The sequence below is a fragment of the Propithecus coquereli genome, unplaced genomic scaffold (assembly GCF_000956105.1).
Source record: "Propithecus coquereli isolate 6110/MARCELLA unplaced genomic scaffold, Pcoq_1.0 Scaffold157, whole genome shotgun sequence".
Classification (NCBI taxonomy): domain Eukaryota; kingdom Metazoa; phylum Chordata; class Mammalia; order Primates; family Indriidae; genus Propithecus; species Propithecus coquereli.
The window spans coordinates 3,562,421-3,575,558 of NW_012140191.1; the positions used below are offsets into that span (position 1 = coordinate 3,562,421).

Below are 13,138 nucleotides of genomic sequence, written 5' to 3' on the forward strand. Positions count from 1 at the left end.
TTCAAACCTGTGATAACCGTCAAAGCCACCAGGCCCATTTGGCTGTTACAGTCATGTTGCTGGCAACGGTTTCCACACCAGGAAGCACAACCGGCACTGGCTGTCTGAACCAAGGGAACTATAAACAGTGCACAATGGCAATTTGGTTTAAAGATGGTACGTTAATTTTTAAATGTGTTCCATATGCTGAGTATACTATTCAATGAACCAAAGTTTCTTAAATTCTTTGAGCCTCAGTAATGTCAACCACAAAATGAAGATAATAATATTCATTTTTGCAGGGCTGTTCTGAAGATAGGAAAAAATGCCTAGGACAGGGCCTAGCAAGTAGTCGCTCAAAAAAAAAAGCCTTAGTAGTAGTAGTCATAGCAGTGGTAGCACAAGCAGCAGTAGCAGTAGCATTAATACGGATATTTGTAATGCTATTAGAACAATGATGAGAAGAGGGAAACAAGCTGAGATGGGGACACTACAGGTTGGCCAAGCTAAAGAACAACAGCCGCAGCATTAGGATGCTAAAGTTCAAGAGATTTTGTCTGTGAAGTCTGTTTCTAAGCAGAGCAGAGATGAACCTACAGAAGGCACCCTGGAGAAATGACAGTGTCACTTCAGCCTTGTCCACACAGCTCCTCTCTAACGAGGCTGTTCACAAGCTGGGTCTGCTCTAAGAGGTCACTCTACTGGTCTCAAACCAACCTCCAGAGAAGTTAGACTTGAGGTCTGAGCCCAAAAGAGTCCTTAGATCCAGTGAGCCACATTCCAGATTTTGTTCATGAAAAGAAATCACTGTTTATATTTTTTCTTTTCTTTCTTTTTCTTTTTTTTTCCTGAGACTGGGTCTCACTCTGTCACCCAGGCCAGAGTGCAGTGGCATGATCCTAGCTCACAGCAACCTCAGACTCCTGGGCTCAGCGATTCTTCTGCTTCAGCCTCCTGAGTAACTGGGACTACAAGTGTGTGCCACAACGCCCAGCTAATCTTTCTATTTTTTTGTAGAGATGGGGTCTCGCTCTTGCTCAGGCTGGCCTTGAACTCCTAGCCTCAAGCAACCCTCCTACCTCAGCCTCCTAAAGTGCTAGGAATACAGGCAAGCCACCACACCCAGTATGTATATTTTTCTTCTTAACATGTATTAAATAAGACTGAGAAAACATCCCCAAAATTCCAGTGATGCCATTATGACCAAGAGCAAACGGTGAATAAAGACTAAAGATTGTATTTCTCCTGGCCAACCTTGGTTTGGATGATTTACTGCTCTGTCCTCCTGGCGTTTCTGGAATCACAGTGCATCCCGTGGAGGAAGACTTGGAAGCATCAGACCCATCCATCTTTCAGTCTTTCTCCTTCAAGTTCGAGATTACTTCTCTAGGAAACTTGCCCTGACCTCCTCCTCCAGAGGCCAACCTGAGTGTCCTTTTCGTGTACTATGTTCTGTCACAGCATAGGGGATTTCCTCACCACACCGTAGTGTAATTAGCTTTCTTGTCTCTATTTCCACCAGACTGTAGGCTCTTAGAGGGTAGAGTCTCTTCCCTCGTTGTCACTCCATATCTCTAGCACCTAGAAGAGTGCCTGTCAACGGTTGGTGCTCTCTCTGTATTTCCTAAATGAATGGATGAATGTCAGAGCTAGTGGCAGTGGTGACAGAGTTTTCATCAGAGCTTAATGGCAACAAGGATTCTAAGAAGGAACAGAGAGGTTTCTGTGACATGGAGTAAAATCCTAGGCCAATACAGCTCCATGCCTCCGAAAAGATTCCAGAGGCATTTGAGCCTACCTGTGGACATTCTACTTTCATATTAGCATTTTACCATTTTGACTGTGACTTTTATACTTACAAAGCAGCCACCAAAAGCATACCTGTACTACCATTAGGTATGTACTCACTGAGAGATGAACTGGCCCACGTGACAAGATGTTCCTGTAAATAGGCACAACACCATTTTCATTTGAAAGTTTGGCTCTTCGGGTAAAGCATTTGGTGGCAGCCAAAACTGCCTTCAGAGACAAAGTGGAGGTGGAAGACGAAAGAAGGTGAGAGAGGAAGAGTGTGAATTCATATGTATCTTCTCCTTGACTCAGCAAAGCAAAGCAGCAAAACAATACATATGTCATGATTAGTGCCCTGGGATTAAGCGACATTGTGCTTTGGAGACCCAACAACTGCCATCTCATATCCTGGGCTGTTGGAGAACCTAATGGAATCCTACTGAGACAGGGTAGAAAGAAATTCTCCTCTCTTTATAAAAGCAATTCAGTGATAACTCAATGGAAAATACAGTTTTAAATATATTTTGTTTCTGTAAAAGTTTATTAAGCATAAATAGTTATGTTTATGCTTTAACCAAAATATATTGATACCACCTGAAAAGTAAGAAAACATTATTTTCCACCAGGTCTACATAAGTGGTGACTCACTTTTGGAATATGGGATTAGGTAGTGGTAGGCAGGCTAGCGCAAAGGACAACAGGATTGAGAATCCAGGGTAAGTTGCGGAGACAGGTAGAAACTCAAAGAATGAACTTGAGTGTGTGGACCAAGGATCCATTATGCTGAGAACAAGTATGTAAAAGCCTGACTTGGCAGGGTTTGCTGAGAACCAAGAAGCCCAGGTCAGAATTAAAAACGATGGACATAAATCCTCCTAGCCATGAAGCAGCTCCTGCTTACAAGAAAGAGGTAAATACATCCACCTTCCAGGGGGAGAAAGTATTTGAAGAAAATCATTAGACCTTCAAACACTTCCAAAACATTTTGGAAATTCCAATTGAAATGAGGGTAAGGAAAGTTGAAAACTTCCATATAGTTAAACTATAGAAAATTAAAACAAGAGCTAATAGACAAATTACATCTACCTTTGCTGCCCTCCCCCATAAAATTTATAATATAGCATGAATTGTTAAGGTCATGGACTTAACGTGTTAGAGATTGAATTCCAAGACTCATTTCTTTTGAAAACATCTTAACCAAAATGTTTTAGAAATAAATTTGAAAAGCTATGTGATGTCTATAAAAATGTAAATTTGGACAGAGAACTGGTTTTTTGAACTGGTGTTTCTGGAATCTGGCTTTTGTCAATGTATTTCGAGACAGAGAAGCACAGGTTTTCTCTCTGGGAGGCCGAGGCGGGCAGATTGTTTGAGCTCAGGAGTTCGAGACCAGCCTGAGCAAGAGCGAGACCCCGTCTCTACTAAAATTAGAAAGGAAATTAATCAGCCAACTAAAAATATGCAGAAAAAATTAGCCGGGCATGGTGGCGCATGCCTGTAGTCCCAGCTACTCGGGAGGCTGGGGCAGTAGGATCACTTGAGCCCAGGAGTTTGAGGTTGCTGTGAGCTAGGCTGACGCCACGGCACTCACTCTAGCCAGGGCAACGGAGTGAGGCTCTGTCTCAAAAAAAAAAAAAAAAGAAGCACAGGTTTTTCCTTGCTGTTATTCTATATACTCCAGTGCTTTGAAGGAGCTAGCCAAGAGCATTAATTGTTAGATTATTTTTATTTGCTCTAACCTCCATCCCAACTCTGCTATCACTTCAGATTCATGATCACATCCATATGCTGATCACCATTTCCAGTGATCTGCCCATTTTCCTTTTCTTTTCTTAACAGGCTTAATTCACTTTATTTTTCTTGTATAAAAATGCTATATTGTAGCCAACAGGTGGAGCCTGGGTCCTCTGCACAGAGACTCTGGTGTGGGTCTTAAGAAGACGGTCGGTGAATTCCTGGTAGGGAGACTTGGTAAATACCGTCTCTTTCCGGAGGTCTGGGGTCAGATAGCTATAGGTCTTGGAGATGGCATCAAAAGTAGCCTTGGGGAAGTTGTGCAGGGTGGCAGTGCAGCCCCTGGCGGAGGTGTAGCAGTCATGGATATCAGCCATCAGCAGGAGCATCTTGGGCACAGGGGCTGAGACGATGCCAGTTCCTCTAGGGGCAGAGGTGAGACGTACCAGCACAGAGCCGCGGCGACCTGTCACCTTGCAAGGCATGGTGTGGGGCTTGCCCATCTTGTTCCCCCAGTAGCCTTTCCGCATGGGGACAATGGAGGGCTCGGCCAGGATCATGGCCTAAGATGGCAGTGGCTACCACTTTGGAGCACTTAACACCCAGACAGACGTGGCCATTTTAGTCCCCAGTGGCGACAAACGCCTTGAACCTGCTCCACTGGCCAGAGCGGTTCTGCTTTTGCACCGGCATAATCTTCAAAGCCTCATCCTCGAGAGAGGCCCCCAGCAAGAAGTGAGTGATCTCAGACTCCTTGATGGGCAAGGAGAAGAGACAGATCTCTTCTGGGGATTTGATTTTCATGTCCTGGATGAGGTGGCCCCGCGTGGTGGCGGCATCCACTCCTTGTCCTGGCCTTGCCTTCGCGAGTTCCGGGGCCTCGGCCCGGGCCGGCGCCGACCACAGCTGCGACCCCAAAAGTCGCTGCGGAAGCCTCCGCGGAAACCGTGGGCGCTTCCCATTCCAGGCGGCCGCACCAGCGTCATGTGCCAGTTGGTGTTTTCCTGGAGAAGAAGGCGCCCATATTTCATTGTCTCTGTATTCTCCACTGATGCTTTCTTTTTCTTATCTAAAGGAAGTTTTTTCTCCATTAACTCTGTTTGCTGGAGACAATTTGTAAAATATAGAAGATCCCACCATCATCAAAAACCATTATGGACATTTGTCATAACCCCTTTAGTCCTTTCTTCTTATTAATTTTAACTAGATGAGAAAATTATGCATAATTATGTATCCTATTTTGTTACACTTAAAACACTATCTTAAAGCATTATTTTGCTATATTTAAACATCAGCATTATCCACTGTTATTTTCTTTTACCATTAAGAACTACTCACGAAATAATTTTAATTGTGGTATGATAGCTCATCCAGCTATTCCATAATTTTCCAAGTGTTACCAACTAATCTAATTTTATTAAATATTAAGTTATTTCTAACATCTCACTGTTAGGTATAATGGTGTGATAAAATTTGAACATAAATCTTTGCCCAGATAGCTATTTTCTTAGGATAAATCCTTACGTGAAAAAATATTGATTTGAAAATATAGCTGCTTTTAAGACTCTTGATGGATATCACTAAATTGTTGGCAGAAAGAGTGTATATGAAATCACCCATCTTGCAGAACTCCTGACAACCTTGATTATTACCAGATAAAAATATTTGCTAAAATGTGCTCTGTAGAAAATGCTACCCAATTTTTGCTTTCATTTGAATTTTTGAAAATTTGCCTTTTCTTGAATTCCCAAAGAAAGTATTTTTCATATTTTGTTAATTATTTCTTCTCTTTCTCTTTTGTGATTTTCTCACAGGTATGTATGAAAATCACAATTTCTTACATGTGTTAGTTGTTCTTTGTCTTTTTGTTTATGACATACAAAAATTTTTCATTTATCATCAGTCTTTTCCTCACTGATGTATGTAATTTCCTTAATTGCTTTCAAATTTAGAAAATACTTTTCCATCCAGAGATCAGATAGTCATCTATATTTCTTCCAAGTTTTTTGGTTTAATTAGTTATATTTAATTGCTATGCATTTGGGATAAAATAGGTAGTTATTTTTGGAGGGGGGCTAAACTGAATTTGTTAATTCAAATAACCTATTTCCCCAAGTAGCATTATAAAAATACCTGCCTCCTGTCTCACTGATTTATAAGTGGGACAGGGGACAGGTATTAAACTTTTCTATATTCCAGTTTCTATTTCCAACCCATTTATTTTGATTACATTAAAATAATAAAACCAGTGCAATGCTGTTTTTACTATTGTGGCTTTTTACAAGCCAGTAGAGTGATTAAGAATTCTACTGTGAAGCCAGGTGCTTGTACTCACATCTCAGCTTTACCCCTTACTAGCTGTGTAACGGTGGGATAGTTATGGCCTCTCTGTGACTCAGTTTCCTTCTCTGTAAAATGGGCGTGCCAATATTACTTCCCTCCTGAGATTGTTATGAAGATTAAATTAGTTGTGTAAAACCTCTTATTTTTATAGAGGAAATTCTAAAAGACTGAGGCTTTAGCTAAAGAATGGGTGTCTTTAGCTAAAGAATAACGTAACTGGCAAATACCAATTTTGCTGAAGTGGCTAAATATCTCAGAACTATACCATGTCCAACGCACAGCTTCAATTTTGTCTTTCTTGGCTTCTCATAACCTGGTTTAAAGACCAACTAAAGTTGTGAACACAGAAGAGAATGTTCTAAGAAAACAGAATCCCAACTTTCAGGGACTGCTGTTTTTCTAGTTAATAGTCACTGAGAGTTACATCATTCTGAGCAATAACTGTGATGCATAGCTCTGTGCAGCACTGGAAGTAGATTCACTATCAAGGATAAAGCTTTCAGGAAGGGGAGGCCTCTTCTCACCCACCTGTGCTGCTCCCTAGTCATCTCAGGAGCAGTATCTATGAGTATAAAATACAGAGAGAAGGTAGTAGACTGAACTGCATTTATGATTGGCTGGATATTCTCTGTCCAAGGAATGAAATCATATAACAAAACATGAATCTGTTCCGTACTAACATGGAGAAATCTGTTATTTATTTAGAAAGCAGATTTCTCTCTGCTTTGGTTATCTGTGATTCTTTAGAATAGTATTTTTAATATAATAACATTTTATTTTTAGAGCAGTTCTAGGTTCACAATAAAATTGAGTGCAAAGTGCAGAGAGTTCTCATATGCCTCTGGCCCCACATAGGCACAGCCTCCCCCAATGTTCGCTACTGGAGTGAGACATTTGGTACAGTTGGTGAACCCACACCGACACATCATTATTACCCAAAGTCCACAGTTTACATCAGAATTCACTCTTGGTGTGATACATTCTGGGGGTTTTGACAAATGTATAATGACATGGAGCCAACATTATAGTATCACACAGGGTAGTTTTGTTGCCCTAAAATTCCCTGGTGCTCCACGTGTTCATCTCCTCCTCCCCCTTAACCACTTGTCTTTTTACTGTCTCCATGGTTTTGCCTTTACCAGAGGGTCACGTAGTTGGAACATATAGTATGTAACCTCTTCAGATTGACTTCTTTCACTTAATAATATGCATTTAAGATTCATTTATGTCTTTTCATAGCTTGATAGATCATTTCTTTTTAGCACTGAATAATATTTTATTGTACGAATGTACCACAGTTTCTTTATCCGTTCACCTCTTGAAAGACATCTTGGTTGCTTCCAAATCTTGGTAATTATGAAAAAAGCTGTTATAAATATCCATGTGCAGGTTTTTGTGCAGACATGATTTCAACTTATTCGGGAAAATACCCAGCACAGTTATTACTGTATCCTATGGTAGGAGTATGTTAGTTTTGTATAAAACTGCCAAACTATCTTCCAAAGTGGCTATACCATTTTGCATTCCCACCAGCAATGAATGAGCGTTCCTATTGCTCTACATCCTTGCCGGCATTTGTCGTTGTCAGTGTTTTGGATCTTGGCCATTCTCACAGGTGTATTGTGATAGTTCATGGTTTTAATTTGCATTTCCATGATGATATATGATGTGGAGCATTTTTTATATGCCTGTTTGTCATCTCTCAGTCTACTTTGGTGAGAAGTCTGTTCAAATCTTTTGCACATTTATTAATTGGGTTTTTTTTTGTTCTTATTGTTGAGTTTTACAAGTTCTTTCTATATTTTGAATAATAGTACTTTATCAGATAAATCTTTTGCAAATACTTTCTCCTAGTCTATGACTTGCTTTCTCAGTCTCTTGACTCAGACTCTCTTGACTGTCTCTCATAGATCAGTTTTCAATCTGTTATCTATTTTTGCCCTTCAAAGTGCACAAATCTAATAGGCTATTGAGTGCAAGTTTTCCTGTTACCCTAGAATTGGCCATTAGGGCCCCAATATGGGGATAAGAAGCTGGAGAACTGATAACAACTGGAGCCAGCCACCTTCTTCAAGGCTTACCAAGAGACAAGCAAATGGCTCTATCACTTGCAACTGTCACCCCAAACTGCACCCTATTCCTCTTCAGTCAAGTCTGAAAGGAGGATTGGGGTGGGAAAATAGAAGCAGGAAATCATCAAAGGTGTAATCATCAAAGGCCTTGGTGGGGGTGGGAAGGGAGTAATGCTGCAGTTTTCCATCCACTCTCCCAAGAACACTCCTCTCGCCACTGAGCCAAGTGCAGGGGCTGCCAAAAGAACCATTTGCCTATAGGAGAATAAAGCCAGCACTTCATTTCTAGCTTTGACATCTACACCTGCAGTAGCCTTGCTAATCCACTCCCTGTACCTATTTGAACTAAGAGCAGGAGGAAACAATACATGGAAAAGAATAAAAGCACAACTTTTGGGGCAACCCATATGTGTATGTCCATGGGCCAAGTGAACTTGGGGAGAGTACCTAGGTTCATGTTATCTTAACATATTCCAACCATGAGGACTGGCTGCTGAGCAAGTGGACCCCAGCAGCAGGAGGCTGAGGGTTGTTTACATGAATGAGATTTACTAGAACTGGATCTGCCATATCAAGGACTGTGCAAAGGGGGCCCCACAAAGGCTTTCCGAAAATTCCCATGTAGAGGGCCATAGGCTGACAGTCCACATTCACCAGAGAAACAGTGGAAAACTTGCAGAGAACAGAATAAAACTGCACTATTAAATGTAAGAAACTTGGCCTTTTTTTCTCCTCCAAATCCTTCCAAACCATGGAAGCCTAGAAGAGGGAGAGGGAGATGGTATCCCAGAGGCAGACCACACCCCTGTCTTTCATTCCCGAAACCTTATATCTGACCTATAATGTCGGAGGGGATACCTTTAAATAGGATTGAGATTGAAGATATAATAGTGAAAATTGTTGTGTTTTTGTTTTAAAAAATAAGTAAACAAATAAAACTGACCAAAAGGGTATCTGCTCAAGGAAAAGGGAAATTTGATAGACCTTAAGTAATTGGAGAAAAAAAGTTGTTACTTTCATGTGTATGCCCCAGGCAAGTTCAGACTATTCGGTAAACTCATTACTCAAAGTAAACAAAAAAATAAGATATTACCATTAGGAAGAGAAGTGCTCCACTAAAGTCATCACAAGTGAAAGGTAAAAGAGATTTACAAATTGAGAGCAATCCCCATCAAGTTACCAAAGTCATACTTCACAGAGCTAGAAAATATAATTCTATGCTTCATTTGGAACTAGAAAAGAGCCCAAATAGCCAAAGCAATCTTAAGCAAAAAGAACAAATCTGGACACATCATGTTACCAGACTTCAAACTATACTACAAGGCTATAGTAACCAAAACCACATGGTATTGGTACAAAAATAGAGACATAGACCAATGGAATAGAACAGAGAACCTAGATATAAAGCCATCTACCTACAATGAATTGATCTTTGACAAAGCAGAAAACAATGTACACTGGGGGAAAAAATTCCTATTCAATAAATGGTGCTGGGAAAATTGGGTAGGCACATGAGAAAGAATGAAACAGGAAACCTACCTCTCACCACTCACAAAAATTAATTCAAGGTGGATAAAAGACTTAGATCTAAGGCATGAAAACATAATAATTCTAGAAGAAAATGTAGGAAAACTCTTCTATATATAAGCCTAGGCAAAGAATTTATGAAAAAAACCCCAATAGCAATCCTGGCAACAACAAATATTAATAAATGGGATTTGATTAAACTAAAAAGCTTCTGCACAGCTAAGGAAACAATCAACAAAACAAATAGTCTACACAATGGGAGAAAATATTCACATGCTACCCATCCAATAAAGGACTAATAACCAGAATTTACAAAGAATTCAAGCAAATCAACACGAAAAAAGCAAACAACCCTATTAAAAAGTGGACAAAAAACATGAACAGAAGCTTCTGAAAAGAAGAAATCACCTTCTGGAGGCTCAGGCTGGAGGATCACTTGAGCCTAGGAGTTCGAGACCAGCCTGGGCAACATAGTGAGACCTCATCCCTAAAAAAATGAAAAAAAAAAAAAAATTAGCAGGGGTGGTGCACTCCTATAGTCCCAGCTACTTGGGAGGCTGAGGCAGGAGGATAGCTTGAGCCCAGGAGTTTAAGGCTGTGGTGAGTTATAATAGCAGCCCACTACACTTCAGTTTTGGCAACAGAGCAAGACCCCATCTTCAAAAAAAAAAAAAAAAAGGAGAGATAAAAGAAAAGAAAAATCACCTTGCCCAAAGCCACAGGGTATTCAAACTCAGGTCTCTGTGATACAACCTCTTCATCTAAGCTGCACTCTTTCAGAGCCAGATTCCTGGTACATTCTGTACTCATAGGCTTCTAATAAGATAAACAAGAGTGAGAAACCCCAGAAATTTTTCTCATAAGTAAAGTCCTCCAACACCAGCATCTTCTACATAATAAAGATTCCCAGAGGCACACATCCCATCACCTTTGACTGAATCAGAACCACCAGAAGTAAAACTGAGGAACTGGTGCTTGAATACTCTCCAGGGGGGTTTACATACTTAAAAGCCTCAGGTCTCCTGCCCTGTGTCTTTCTTATTACACACCAAGAGTGTATTCAGCAAAGGCTTCCCAGAGACAATGCCCTGACCCCTGGTGGTCTAGCCCCAAAGTATGGCTCAAACATGATGGGGATTTGAGGGAATACTTCGTGATACATTCAGAGCTCACCTTATGGCTGGCAACTTATTTGATTAAGTTTCAGCTGCCTCTGGCTGAGCTCTGAGGCCTATCTCACAGAAAGCACGCAAAAGCAACTAGTTTGCTGACCTTTTCTTGTGGCAGCCACTAAAAGAAATACCCTGTTCTATCGAAATGTTTATTGATTGTCTATTCTTTTCAGAGATACAGGATTCCTGTCCTTAGACAGACTAGAGTGGATAGTGGATACAGATAAGAAAATAATCAATTCCCTTTCTCTCTTTCTCTCACACACACAGAGTAGAATATCACGTTTGAGTGCTAGTGCTCAACCAGTTTTAACTTGGCTTCTCACCAGCTCTGTCCTATCTTTTCTCTGAATAAGAACCTTCACCTTTCTAGACCACCTATCTTTTCTCTGAATGAGAACCTTCAACTTTCTAGACCAATCTCTTGTCTTTTCTTTTCTCCTCGCAATGAGGTCATACTCCTGTATTTATTGGACTTTCTATTATTAAAAATTATCCAGATGTCATAAACTCAACAACTACCTTGACAGAAGACATCCCCACAACAAATCCACTGACCATACGAGCTAAGAAAAAAATAGAAGAGACCTAGTATCAACAGTGGCAGTCCAAAATACTTAGGAAACAAAACCCCTAAGAGCCAAGCCAGCTTACTGATTAAACACTTGAATAAAGAATTTCCAGCAATAATCCCCCAATATTTTATTTCTCTTAATATATGATACCTCGTTAAAATTTTTTCACTTGCTCCCCTCCCCCAGATCAAAGAAAATAATGCATAACGAGAATCAACTCACACATTTCAAAGTCAAACTTACCATAGGACTTTAGTTGGCAAACCTCAGTCAGTGATTCCTCCTGGTTTCCAAGCCGGAGCATACGAGGTTTTGTCTACTCTGCTCTAAGTGAATGTCCAGCCCCTGCAATGCAACAGGTCACTAACATACTGAAAAGGAAAGGCCGTCTCACCTTAATTCATATGGCCCATGGTGTCTTCGCTGAAGCGAGCTCCCATGTATTTATTTCAGGACATGGACAAACTATCCTGTGTCAAATACTCACAAACAGAGAGAGGAAAAATAAAAATTTAGTGATGCCTGTGTGATTCCCAAGTCCTGTACAAATGGAAAATTCATCCTATAATGAATCAAGTAGAAAAAGAAACCATTTCTTATCTGGAGTCATTCCCAAATCAATGTTTTACACGTAGCTTTTATGCGAACTCTAAGCTTTCAGAGTTTCAAATGCTACTTAATATTAATATAATCTCACTACAAATTTTACTCCACTTGCTTTTATTTTCAGGGAAATAATGAGTCCATTTTAGTTGGGAGGAAGTTTCCATCTAAAATTTTTTTAAACAAAACCTAAGCCTTACTTTTGGTTAACTTCACGCTGTTCAACTAAAGCTTGACTTACCTGCGTTTCTTTCTTTGAAGCAGAACAGACATAATTTACGCAGTCTATCTGTTTAACAGAATACCATGCTGGCTTTTTTCCACATGACATTCATTTCCAGTCCCTAGAAACAATTTGTAGAGAGAGCAAATTTGCCACATGTACAGCAGCTAGCTTATAAATATGTATCGTGGAAAATTTTCCACACACACAGAAAACCTCATGGTGTGGTTCGGAAAACAAGTCACTCCCAAGCTGTGGAAAATAGGAGGTGTTCGTGCCTCTAAGGCAAGATCTGCCACCGATAGTCATTTTAGTTATTCTGAACCTCTCCCCGGCTCTCCCTGTATTACTTCGAGATATTTATTGTGTGTGATCAGTTGAAAGTTAATGTGTCATAACCTCAAAAAGAAAAAAAAAACTCTTTTACTTGAATTTGTTCATAAAGGACATATATTCTTATTAGAAAACATAGCTTTTGTTCTCCAAATCATGTATTAACTGTTTAGTTGTGGAGTTTCTAAAATAAAGGCAATCGTTAAAATAGTAACAAATACATGGAAACCATTGCAGCCTTGGCCAACCACAGGTGCGATGGCACCCCTTTATTTGCTATCATCAAATATAAAAAACCTTATGGAGGAAGAAATCATAATATTCAAAGGTTTTACCCACATTAAAGAAATCTGGCTTGTCTTATGGGTTCCTTCTAATGGAACGGTAATATTTTGGTGGCAGTTTGCTGCAAGGTTTTGCATTGTATGTCTAAGCCAGATAAAATTGAGAAAACAGCTGCTTTGCACATATTCTCGGTCGCCTACATGACACCTCTATCTCCCCTTCAGGATCTAGCTCGATGAGTCCTCACGGATGAGTCTGTCTGTCCCACAGCTTCTTCCACGGATGGCCAAGCACCTGACTCTCTAACAGTCACTATTATCGACCTAAATTTTGTTTCCCCAGAGTCTCCTCAGAGGCCTTAAAGAAATCCTTCCGCGTTTGTCCTGTCCCTACCTGTCCCGTAGTGCTGGAGCTGACCGGAGAAAGGCAGCAGAGGCCGCTGTGTGGCTGCCCTGTGGGAGATCCTGGCCCTGCAGGAGCTGGGAGAGGGCACGGTGCCGG

At 40.5% G+C, this 13,138-nt stretch overlaps 1 pseudogene; it reads right to left on the reverse strand.

Moving 5' to 3' along the window:
- Positions 1 to 3,611: 3,611 nt before the first annotated feature.
- On the reverse strand, positions 3,612 to 11,497 carry LOC105807385 (annotated as a pseudogene).
- Positions 11,498 to 13,138: the final 1,641 nt, after the last annotated feature.